The sequence below is a fragment of the Elaeis guineensis genome, chromosome 6 (genome assembly GCF_000442705.2).
Source record: "Elaeis guineensis isolate ETL-2024a chromosome 6, EG11, whole genome shotgun sequence".
NCBI classification, from domain to species: Eukaryota; Viridiplantae; Streptophyta; class Magnoliopsida; order Arecales; family Arecaceae; genus Elaeis; species Elaeis guineensis.
The window spans coordinates 47,920,286-47,931,744 of record NC_025998.2 but is presented as its reverse complement, the minus strand read 5'-3'; the positions used below and the strand labels follow the sequence as shown (position 1 = coordinate 47,931,744).

The window sequence follows — 11,459 nt, the reverse complement described above, 5'->3', positions numbered from 1 at the left end:
TGTTTGCTTATACAATGTTCTTTATTATGTAGATTAATGGCTTCTTCACTTTCACTTCGCTCCATTTTGGATACAAATAAATTGACTAGTACCAACTATGTGGAGTGGTTGAGAAATCTTAAAATAGTACTTAGTCAAGAGAAGCTTTCTTACATCCTTGATACCCCTGACATTGAGCCAATTGGGGAGGATGCCACAGAGGAAGAAAAAGCCACATATAGGATGTGGCAAAATTATTCTTTAACTGTCAAGTGTATTATCATACTTGCCTCTATGACAAATGAGTTGCAGAGGCAGCATGATAGCATGGACACTCATTCCATATTGCTCAATTTAAAAGAGCTTTATGGGGAACAGAGTAGGACTGCTAGATATGAGATATCTAAGCAGTTAGTCCATGCTAGACTGGCAGAGGGGTCATCCATACAAAACCATATTTTGATGGTTATTGACCTGATCACTCGATTACGTCAATTAGGTTTTGTTATGGATGGAGAGTTGAGTCAGGATCTAATCCTGCAATCACTCCCAGAATCATTTTCTCAGTTTGTCATGAACTATCACCTGAACAAACTGAATTCTTCCTTGCCTGAGCTGTTAAATATGCTCAAGATAGCAGAGAGCCATATCAAGAAGGATAAGGCTCCTCTTCTTCTTGTGGATGGGATCTCCAAGAAGAAGGCAGGAAAAAAGGGTTCTAAAAGGAGGCTGAACCCTAAAGGTGGTATAAATAAGAGGAAGAAAGGAAAGAGACCTTCGGACAGTCGACCTGCTTTCACTGCGGCAAGGCAGGTCATTGGAAAAGGAATTGCAAGGTTTACCTTGCAACAGTGAAGACTGGTGCAAATAATGCACCAAAAGGTATGTATGAGATACATACAATATTATCATTGAATTCTTTCATTTTAAATTCTTGGGTATTGGATACTGCCTATGGTTTTCATATCTGCAAATTATTGCAGCGATTGCAAAAAATTAGAAGTTTGAGGAAGGGAGACTTCGAGCTCTACGGTGCTGGAGGAGAGTCCATCCAAGCAGAAGCTATAGGGACAAATATCTTAAAGTTTCCTTCTAGAAAGATCTTAGAGCTAACAAATTGTTATTACATGCCTAAGATCATTAGAAATATTGTATCTGTACCCTTGTTGATAAAATAAGGATATCAAATATTTGTAATGAGCAATGGTTGCTCGATTAATTTTTTTAATGAAATAATTTGCCATGGCATTTTTGATAATGGTTTGTTGACTCTATGCTTGAATGATAATATTTTTCATGTTGATGAAAATAGTAAACGTAAGAGCGATAATGTAAATAATACCTTACTTTGGTAATGTCGACTTGGTCATATTAGTGAGACCAGGATTAACAAGTTATACAAAGAAAAATTCTTTGATCCTTATGATTGTGAATTATTAGGAACTTGTGAATCATGTCTCATGGATAAAATGATCAAGACTTAATTTAATGGACATGGAGATAGGACAAACGAGTTGTTAGGACTTATACATACAGATGTATGTGGCCCTATGACAACCCAAGCCAGAGGTGGATACTCTTATTTTATTACATTTACAGATGATTTATCTAGGTTTGGAATGTGTATCTTATGAAACATAAATCTGAAGCCTTTGATAAATTCAAAGAGTATCAAAGTATGGTCGAAAATCAAACTGGAAAAAGTATAAAAATCCTTCGATTTGATCGAGGAGGAGAATACTTATCCAGTGAATTTTTAGACCATCTTAAGGTAAAGGGAATTATCTCTGAATGGATACCTCCTTATACACCACAATTAAATGGTGTAGCCGAAAGGAGGAACCATACCTTATTTGATATGGTGCGATCCATGATGTGCTTCACTGAGTTGCCTATTTCCTTCTGAGGTCATGCTTTAGAGACCGCAATAATTATCTTGAATAGAGTTTCTTCTAAATTTATATCTAGCACTCCATATGAGATATGGAGAGGTAAGAAACCCAATCTTAAATATTTTAAGATATGGGGATGTTCAGCATATGTCAAAAGAAATTTTGGACATAAGCTAGATGCCAGAGCAGATAGATGTTTGTTTGTTGGATATCCTAAGGATAGTATAGGATATCTATTCTACCACCCTACTGAACAAAAAGTATTTGTAAGTAGGCATGCCACTTTCATGGAGAAAGAATTTATCCTAGAAAGAGGTAGTGGGAGAAATATTGAAATTAATGAAATTCAAGAAAAACAAATAGATATTTCTCAACCAAATATTCACATAAATAAGGAAGAACCAAAATACATAACTCCTATCGGTAGGTCAGATAGGGTACGATATGTACCTATAAGATATGGGTTCATTATTGAGAATAATGAAGCTCAAGTCATTGAGAATGACGAAATTTTGACCTATACGAAAGCTGTCATGAGTAAGGACTCAGACAAATGGCAGGATGCCATGAAATCTGAGATGGACTCCATGTACACCAACAAAGTATGGACTTTGGTTGATGCACCAGAAGGGATAAACCCTATTAGGTGCAAATGGATCTATAAGAAAAAGATTGGAGCAGATGGTCAAATAGAAATCTATAAAGCTAGATTGATAGCTAAAGATTTCAGACAAAAATAGGGTATTCAATATGATGAAACTTTTTCACCTGTTGTCATGCTCAAATCTATTCGGATTATGCTTGCAATAGTAGCATACTATGATTATGAAATATGGCAAATGGATGTTAAGACCGCCTTCTTGAATGGTTTTCTAGAAGAGGAGGTCTATATGTCACAGCTAGAAGATTTTGTCTCAAATGACAGACCAAATCAGGTATGCAGGCTTAAGAAATCTATTTATGGATTAAAGCAAACCTCAAGGAGTTGGAACATCCGCTTTGATGTAATAGTCAAAGAGTTTGACTTCATCAAGAATGTGGATGAACCGTGTGTATACAAGAAGACTAGTGAGAGTGCTATAGTTTTCTTGGTTCTGTATGTGGATGGCATACTCCTCATTAGGAATGATATCCCAATGTTACAATCAGTCAAGTTATGGCTATGTAATAAGTTTTCCATGAAAGACTTGGGAGAAGCATCCTATATACTTGGAATTAAGAGCTATAGAGATAGATCTAAAAGGATGCTAGGCTCATCTCAGTCTAAGTACATTGACTTAATACTGAAAAGGTTCAGTATGGATGGGAGTAAAAGATATTACTTATCCATGAGTCAAGGCATACATCTCTCTAAGAAGATGTCTCTTAAGATACATGAAGAGAGAAATAGAATGAGTTCTATTCCTTATGCTTCGACTGTAGGATCAATAATGTATGCTATGTTATGTACTAGACCTGATGTAGCTTATGCCTTAGGCATAGCCAATAGATTTCAGGCTGATCCAGGAGAGGATTATTGGAAGACTGTGAAAAATATTCTAAAGTACTTAAGAAGAATTAAGGATATTTTTCTTATATATGGTGAATCTGATCTTAAACTAGAAGGATACTTTAATTCTAGTTTTCAATCAGACCCAGATGATAGTAAATCCATTTCAGGATATGTCTTTACTTTGAATGGTGGAGCAATGAGTTGGAAGAGTTTTAAGCAGTAGACTGTAGCTGACTCAACCACAGAGGCAGAATACATAGCTGTAAGTGAAGCCACCAAGGAAGGTGTCTGGATGAAGAAGTTCATCACTGAATTGGGTGTTGTTCCTGAGATTAAGAACCCAGTACCACTTTATTGTGATAATACTAGAGCAGTTGCTCAAGCAAAGGAACCTAGGTCTCACCATAAATCCAAGCATATTTTGAGATGCTTCCATCTCGTTCGTGAAATAATTGAAAGATAAGATGTTATTATTGAACGAGTAGACACAAAGAACAACATAGCGGATCCATTCACTAAAGCTTTACCACAGCAACAGTTCGATCGCCACCTCAATTGTATGGGGTTGAAATATAAGAGAGATTGGCTCTAGTGCAAGTGGGAGATTGAAAGGAATATGCCCTATAAGCCAATCAAAATGTGTAATTTGATGGATATTCTTTTGTCTCCCGATAACTCATGTACTGATGTTTTAAATAAATAAAGGCATTTAGTTCATCATATGCTGTGTCTTATTTTTTGATTATGATGAACCCCATAAATTAGGACTATGGTTTTAGGGTTATGATGTGATCATACCAGTGAGATCTAAAATCTTAAAATCCTAATTTTAAATATTTCTAATCGATGGAACATTGAGTAGGGGATCAATATTTCTGGTAAAATTGGTACATCCTGTGTATACTTGATGGAGAGGATAATTGATCTCACAATTACTTGTGTATGATACTAATATAAGGATGTAAGTGCTCATTAGAGAATGAGTTCACTGAATTGATCTAATTAAAGAACATCTGATGGAGTCTTATCTTTATGTCAACAGATGTTTCTCATAGTGGAAATTGTGCATGTAAATCTTTTGACCTGAGACTACCATAGAACCTTATAAGCATGAATCTATATTTTGGATCATACTCATTCATGATTTAATCATGTACGGGGTGTTCTGGATATGATGGATTGCTTATGAAGGTTGTGAGTAGGTCAATATGGAAACGATCACTCATAGTAAGAGGAGATCGCATCCTATCTGCTTCGATCGAATAATGATTCAGGAAGACTTTGATCAAAGTATTATAAAAAATTAGAAATAGTTTTAATATTTCATAAATCGAATCATTATTATCTGATCAAGAGAAATATGAATATAAAATTGGGTTTGATATTTTTTCATACCCAAACTTATATTCGGGATGTAGGATGATCGTAAGATCAAGTTGCACTATAATTTTCCACTGAAGGATATTTTTGATATTTTTATCAAAATTTTATATCTTTCAGGTAGACATGATGCGTTGCTAGACGTCAATCATGTCTTGTAAGTTTGATCGAATTAAAGAGTTTAATTCGATCATTAATTAGAAGCTGCTTTGATTGATTGAAATGGGTCAGCTTGATTTGACCTAAATCGGCTTGATTGTGTTCTAACCAAATTAGGTCAAATTGCACCCAGACTCACTGCTGGCTAGATGTGAAACCCAATGAGTCACACACAAAGAAAATTGATCATGGGTTTAATTTGATTAAACCATGTTTGCAAGTTGAACATGCTAGCACATGTTGCAAACCCTAGCATCTAGATTCGAATCGGATTCGAATCGGGTTTCGATTGGTGCTAATTTAGAACCAATTTGAGCTAAATTAGATTTGGTCTTGAAATGGGATCGAAGTATTCTGATTGGGCTTACTGTTGGGTGCCAAAAACCAGGGAACCACACACCTAAGAGTCTCTCTCTCTTGGCATGTGGATTTAAATCCATGCGCATGTGCCACATGGTGCATGGAGGGAGTTGGCGCCCCTTAACTTTGTCTTATCTATTTTCTCCATGGCTTTTATTCTATGAAAGGTTTTCAAAAATCTTAAGAGGCACCTAAGAGTTCTTCTGAGTATTAAACTCTTCGTAGAAAAATTAGGAGAAGAGATAAGGATGTATCCATGCGCCTGTGCCACATGGCGCATGGATGGAGTTGGCGCCCCCTTAACTTGGAATTATCCATTTTTCTTTCATGGTTTTTTTATTCTAAGAGGCTTTCAGATCTCTTAGAAGGCATCTAAGAGTCCTTCTGTATCTGAAACACTCCATAGAATATTTGTGGGAAGAGATAAGGATGAAATCCCATGCGCCACCCCTTGGAAGCGCCCCTTGGACCAAGTCAAATGGAGAGATAGTTTTTGAATTGTTCCACGCCCCTTATCTCTTGTGCCCGCCCTGATGTTGGCACCCTCTATCTTGGCCATTGGATGGGCTTCCTTCCAGATCCAAAGGTATAGGTTGATGGCGCCAATAAGAGAAGCATTGCGACTTCTCATGTGAACACTGTAAGTTGAGTTCGAAGAGTCCTTCTGAAATAAGGCACCTCTTCAACCCAACTTTGATGTCCACATGGCTTTTTCTCATCAAATGGGGTGTGAGAAATTGAGAGGAGGCATAAGATGAATTGAGAGTGGGCGTGAGATGCTTGGTTTGCACCCCTACGTGCAATATAAATAGGGGTGCACGCCGAGGAGTCATCGTCGATTCCAAACTCTTCCTTCTTTCTTATAATAGGCTCATCTTGTCCAATTCTCTTTATTCTTATTCTCTAGCCTAGACAAGATCCTGATAAAGGATAAAAAATCTTCCAAAAGGTTTAGAGAATTGGAATAAAAATTAAGGTGACAAGGGGAAAGAAAGGAAGGCAAGAAAAAGTCCAACAGTGTGACAGCAAAGCCAAGAAAGGAGATTTTGCTCAAATTGCATTTAAATTCTGATAAATTAGAATTTAATTGTAGAAAATATTTAAATAAGTGCTAGTGGGTTGATCAAGTCCCCATGTGGATCAACATTGGAGGGTGAACACGTGGGCACCTAGTGGAAACCCTGACGGATTGCTGCCGGCGATCGAGCACAAATTAGGGTCTAGCGATAAGAGGTATGTTTTTATACCTTATATTATGATATTAATGCATATTATATGGTTTAAATTCTGATAAGGTGATCTTGAAGTTAGGTTTTGGTTTTATGATTTCATAATAATTACTTTGAAATCCATGTTTCCGCCTTGACACCAAACCCTGCAGCTTAGTTATAATCATATTGAATGATTATAATTTCATATCTTAGAGATATGAATAGATGTCATGATTAGTTGTTATGATTATTAAGATATAACTATAATAGTACATCATTGGGAATGAATTAGGATATGCTTGAGACCATTAAGGCCCTCATAAAAATTATATTAAGTCGTAGTGTTATGAATTAGTAGCTGACTTATTTTTTGAATCGATTAATCAATTGGTGTCTAAAGAGTGTTTCAAGTGTGGTGATTATCTAATTGGTTCCGTTGCTGGCCTAACCAATTTTATTAATGTCTAAGAAAAGTAACGGGGGGCCCCTATCAATCTTAACACTTTCCTAGCCAATTGGATTAGTTCGAATCTTGAATGAAAATAACTCAGTATTTAGAACACTACATATGCCTTCTTTCATGCCTAGTCAATATCCTATCAAAAATTATAGTAGATTTGTTGTGATATCCATAAGGCTTACTATGGAGATTGATGTGGGTTTGTCTTAATGCATATTATATGCTTTACGGCATATTTGGATGTGTTACTTTGTTGTGATATCCATAAAGGCAGTATTTTTAGATATGACTATATAGAAATGAAGGGTCAGACTTAACTAGAAATACTATAGTTTGTTGTGATATCCACAAGGCTATGAGTATTTTTCGAGTCAGGTTATGTTAAGAGTTGCATGAGATGCAATTGGATAGATTTTTCTACCTTTGAACTCATTGAGATTTGTTGTGATATCCATGAGGCTTTATTGAGGGATTAGGGTCTTGATGAACACTTAATTTAAGTATTTTAAATTAAAAAATTATATTTAATTTATCTTATTTATTAAGAATTTGATGTTTCTTTCGATGTTTTACAGGAAAGGTGATCGCTGATACAAAGAGTCCGATTCATAGATCAAAAAGATTCAAGTTTGAAGAAAATTGGACTTAAAATAAAATTAAAATAAAAGAAAGACACATCTGGTATTATAGAAAATGAAGATACTATGCAAGGAATCTAAAAAGGATATAGAAGTCATTATTAATAAACTTTTGTATCCTTTTGAAATATACAAAAAAAGGTTCACGTGAATAATGCTGGGTGCATGAAGTCTGGCGCGCGTGATGTGAATCCAAAAGAAGAAATTGTGGGACGCGCGCGTGAAGGTTGGCAACACGAGCTCGTGGGCACGCGTGAACGCGCGGATGCTGGCAGGACGCGGCACGAATGCAGGCAGGACGCGGAACGCGTGAGGCAGGACGCGGGCAGGCGCGCACCGCAGACACAGTGGCGAGCAAATTAAAGAAAAAATTTTTATTTGGAAATATTTCAAGTGGAAAAATTTATATTTTCAGTCCCACATCGGAAAATCATGTAAAACTCCTCCCCCCTAATATCTATAAAAAGGCTTTTGTACTCCCATTAGAGGGAGAGCCCAGAAATTCTTCTAGAGCCTTGCATAGAGGAATAGAAAGGGACTACTTCATGAGCAGCTAGGCTAGCAGTCTCGGGAGTGGAGAAGAAATTTTGTAACGACACAGAGATGGTTTATTGTTCTAAACTTTCCTGTATTTCTTTATATGCAATAAAGATTATACTTTTTATTTAAATTATCATGAGTTCTTTAATTGCTCCCTATCATATGCTTTTATTTATGCTTTCTTGTTAGATTAATATTAGGAACAACTTTTACTTTTCGGAGACGCATCGTGATCTACGGATATGGGGCGTGCCGAGGAAAGAAGAGTTGGTTACCTAGTACTTTTCGAAGACGCACCGTGATCTACGGGTACGGAGCGTGCCGAGGAAAGACAGGTATTTTTTCTAAGATTAATCACATCTATTTAGTTAAAAAAGAGATACAACTCTGCTAGTGCAAATTAATTCAAAACTCCCGAGCTCTTTATTTTTTTAATTACCTAAATTTTACGATAATTTATTTTCTAAATCAAAAACAACGCTTCTTTCTTTTACCTTGCAATTTCAACTTAGCCCAAGGTCCCTGAGGATACGATCTCGACTCATCCTACCTACGTAGTGAGTAGAGTTATTTTTGGTACTATCAACGACTACGCATCAAATTTTGGCGCCGTTACCGGGGATCTTGGCACGGTTGAATTAAAAAAAAAAATTGAAAAAAAAAAAAATTTTTTTTAAAATTTTTAAAAAAAAAAAAAATATATATATATATATATATATACTTTTCAGTTTTTATTTCTCATTTTAAATTTTTTTTTCAGTAATTTCTAGCTAGATAATCTTATTTGCATAATTACAGAATTACCTTGCATAACTAATTTACTATTTAGAATTTTGCTGCTTAGAATAATTTGCTACTTTTCATAGCCCAGTAATTTATTGCTTTTTAGACTTAATCACTTAAATTTATTTTCTTGCAAAACTAAAAAAAAAAAATTTAAAAAAAAATATACAACAAGATAAAATTATATATATATATAAAAAAAAAAAAATACTGACATTTCATAACACTTAACTAAAATAGCGTAACCTCAAATATAAAAATTTCTAACCTGATTGGACACCTTGTTTCTTTGCATTGCATCTCCATAATTGATCTTAAGGGCAATAACCCATTAACCAGATAAGGTGGGGAGTTGATCACCCTTCCTTGGCCCACAAATCACTCCCTTGCATTTGCATAACCTAGACCTTAATTTAAAATCAACTAGACGTCAACCCTAGGAATTTCGAGCTCAATAGGATAAGAAAGCTCTAGAGTTGAACCGAGTGCGAATTGGTTAATTGCTCGGTGTCTAAGGCAAGTGGTTAAAGAAAGTGGTTTTCAATTGGTTCCATTGACTGACCTGGCCAACTTAGTTGGTGTCTAAGGAAAGCAACGAGCAGGGAACCTCCCACATCTTACGCTTACCTGGTCGAGTCAGTTAGTCAGTCTTGAGCTTGGAGTGCTCAAAAGCAATCTTGAAAGTTAGGAGCTGTCTAGATCTAAGTTAACCTTAGGATAGAGAGTCTATGATTATTTAAGTTGATTGCAATTAATATCTAAACATTAATTAATTTCTTCCTTTTCATAGATTTAAGATTCTTAGGTTCTTCTCTTTAGATTTTCTTCATTCTTTTCTCACTTTATTATAAAAATATATATTAAAAAAAAAAAAAAAAAATTGTGTGTGCTCTACAGTATAATTGTAAGGTGTATGCTTGGCCGTAGATCGTTACGACCAGAAATCCAACCTTTTGATCCAGAAATAGAAAGAACCTTTAGAGCCAACAGACATAAAAAGATGGACCGAAATCAGGAGAATGATCCACCCAAGCAATTGAAGGAGTACTTTACTCCTTCCACATATACCTACTCTCCTTGTATTCAAGTACCCCCTGTGGAGGCCACTCAATATGAAATTAAGTCCAGTATAATCCAAATGTTACCTTCATTTTATGGACTTAGTAATGAAGACCCTTATAAACATCTTGAAGAATTTCTTGAGATATGCTCAACTGTCAAAATTCACAACTTCTCCGATGATGCTCTTAGGTTGAAATTATTCCCTTTCTCACTCAAAGACAAAGCCAAATACTGGCTACATACTTTGGATTCCATGACTATATCAACCTGGGACCAGCTGCAAGGAGAGTTTCTCAAGAAATATTTTCCCATAGGAAAAACTAATCAAATAAGGAAAGCCATAACTAGTTTTTCCCAATTAGATGGAGAAATGTTTCATGAAACATGGGAGAGATTAAAAGACCTTATTAGAAAATGTCCCCACCATGCTGTACCCAAGTGGCAGTTAATCCAATGTTTTTATGATGGGCTCTCTGAAAGACATCGACAAATGGTCGATGCATCATGCGGTGGGATATTTATGCTAAAAAGTGAGGATGAGGCATGGCAACTGTTTGAAATTTTAAGTGAAAATTCATTACATCATATGTCTGCCTCTATTAGAGATAAACCCATGTTAAACTCAAAAAGAGATGGAATATATGAAGTAGGAAATGCCATAGATATCCATCAAAAGGTAGATGAACTGTCCCAAAAATTAGATCGTCTTCTAAACACTGGACAATCCCCGATTCCATCTAATCCAATCCAAGAAGTTTGTGCATTGTGTGCAAGTCCGAACCATTTTGTTAGTGAATGCCCAGCCGCACCTCAATTTCCTGAGTTTGTGCATGAGCAAGTTCAGCAAGCTCAAGTCCAACAAGCTCGCAGACCAGGAAACGATCCATATTCGAACACTTATAACCCCGACTGGAGAAACCATCCAAATTTTTCCTGGAGACCACAACCAGTGGTTGATCCTGCCACACCTCGACCTCAATATCAAGACCCAACATATAGGCATGGACCATACCATCAATTCCAAAATGTTCCTCAACCGTCTACTACTGGTCACAGCTCAGCTTTTGAGGAAAAAGTCCTGAAAGCACTAGAAAGATTAGAAGTCAACACTCAGATCCTTAACTCCCACACATAATCCATTGCTAAGCTAGAGACCCAAATTGGTCAACTAGCGACTGCATTCAGTAGGAGGGAAGAAGGAAAATTACCTAGCCAACCCGAGAGCAACCCAAGAGGGCAATTTGTGATTGAGAGTTATAATACCCCAAAAGCTTTTTCTGAACATGCCAAATCAATCATGACTCTGAGAAGTGGGAAGGTCATTGAGCACACTAGTAAAACCAATGAGACTGACCCTAAACCTCTAACCGAATCCAAATCACCCAAGAATAAGGAGGACCTAAAAATAGATAAGGAACCAACTGCACCGGAATCATCTTACTTGCCTAAAGCCCCATTTTCGGATGCCCTGAAAGCCCCTATTCCTGCAGATAAGAAGGGAGG

At 36.3% G+C, this 11,459-nt stretch overlaps 1 non-coding gene across 1 annotated transcript; it reads right to left on the bottom strand.

Annotated features, from left to right (window-relative positions):
• Positions 1-10,281: 10,281 nt before the first annotated feature.
• Positions 10,282-10,387, bottom strand: LOC140859011 (small nucleolar RNA R71). Its single transcript, XR_012142411.1, has one exon. It is a non-coding gene; the product is annotated as a small nucleolar RNA R71 (small nucleolar RNA).
• Positions 10,388-11,459: the final 1,072 nt, after the last annotated feature.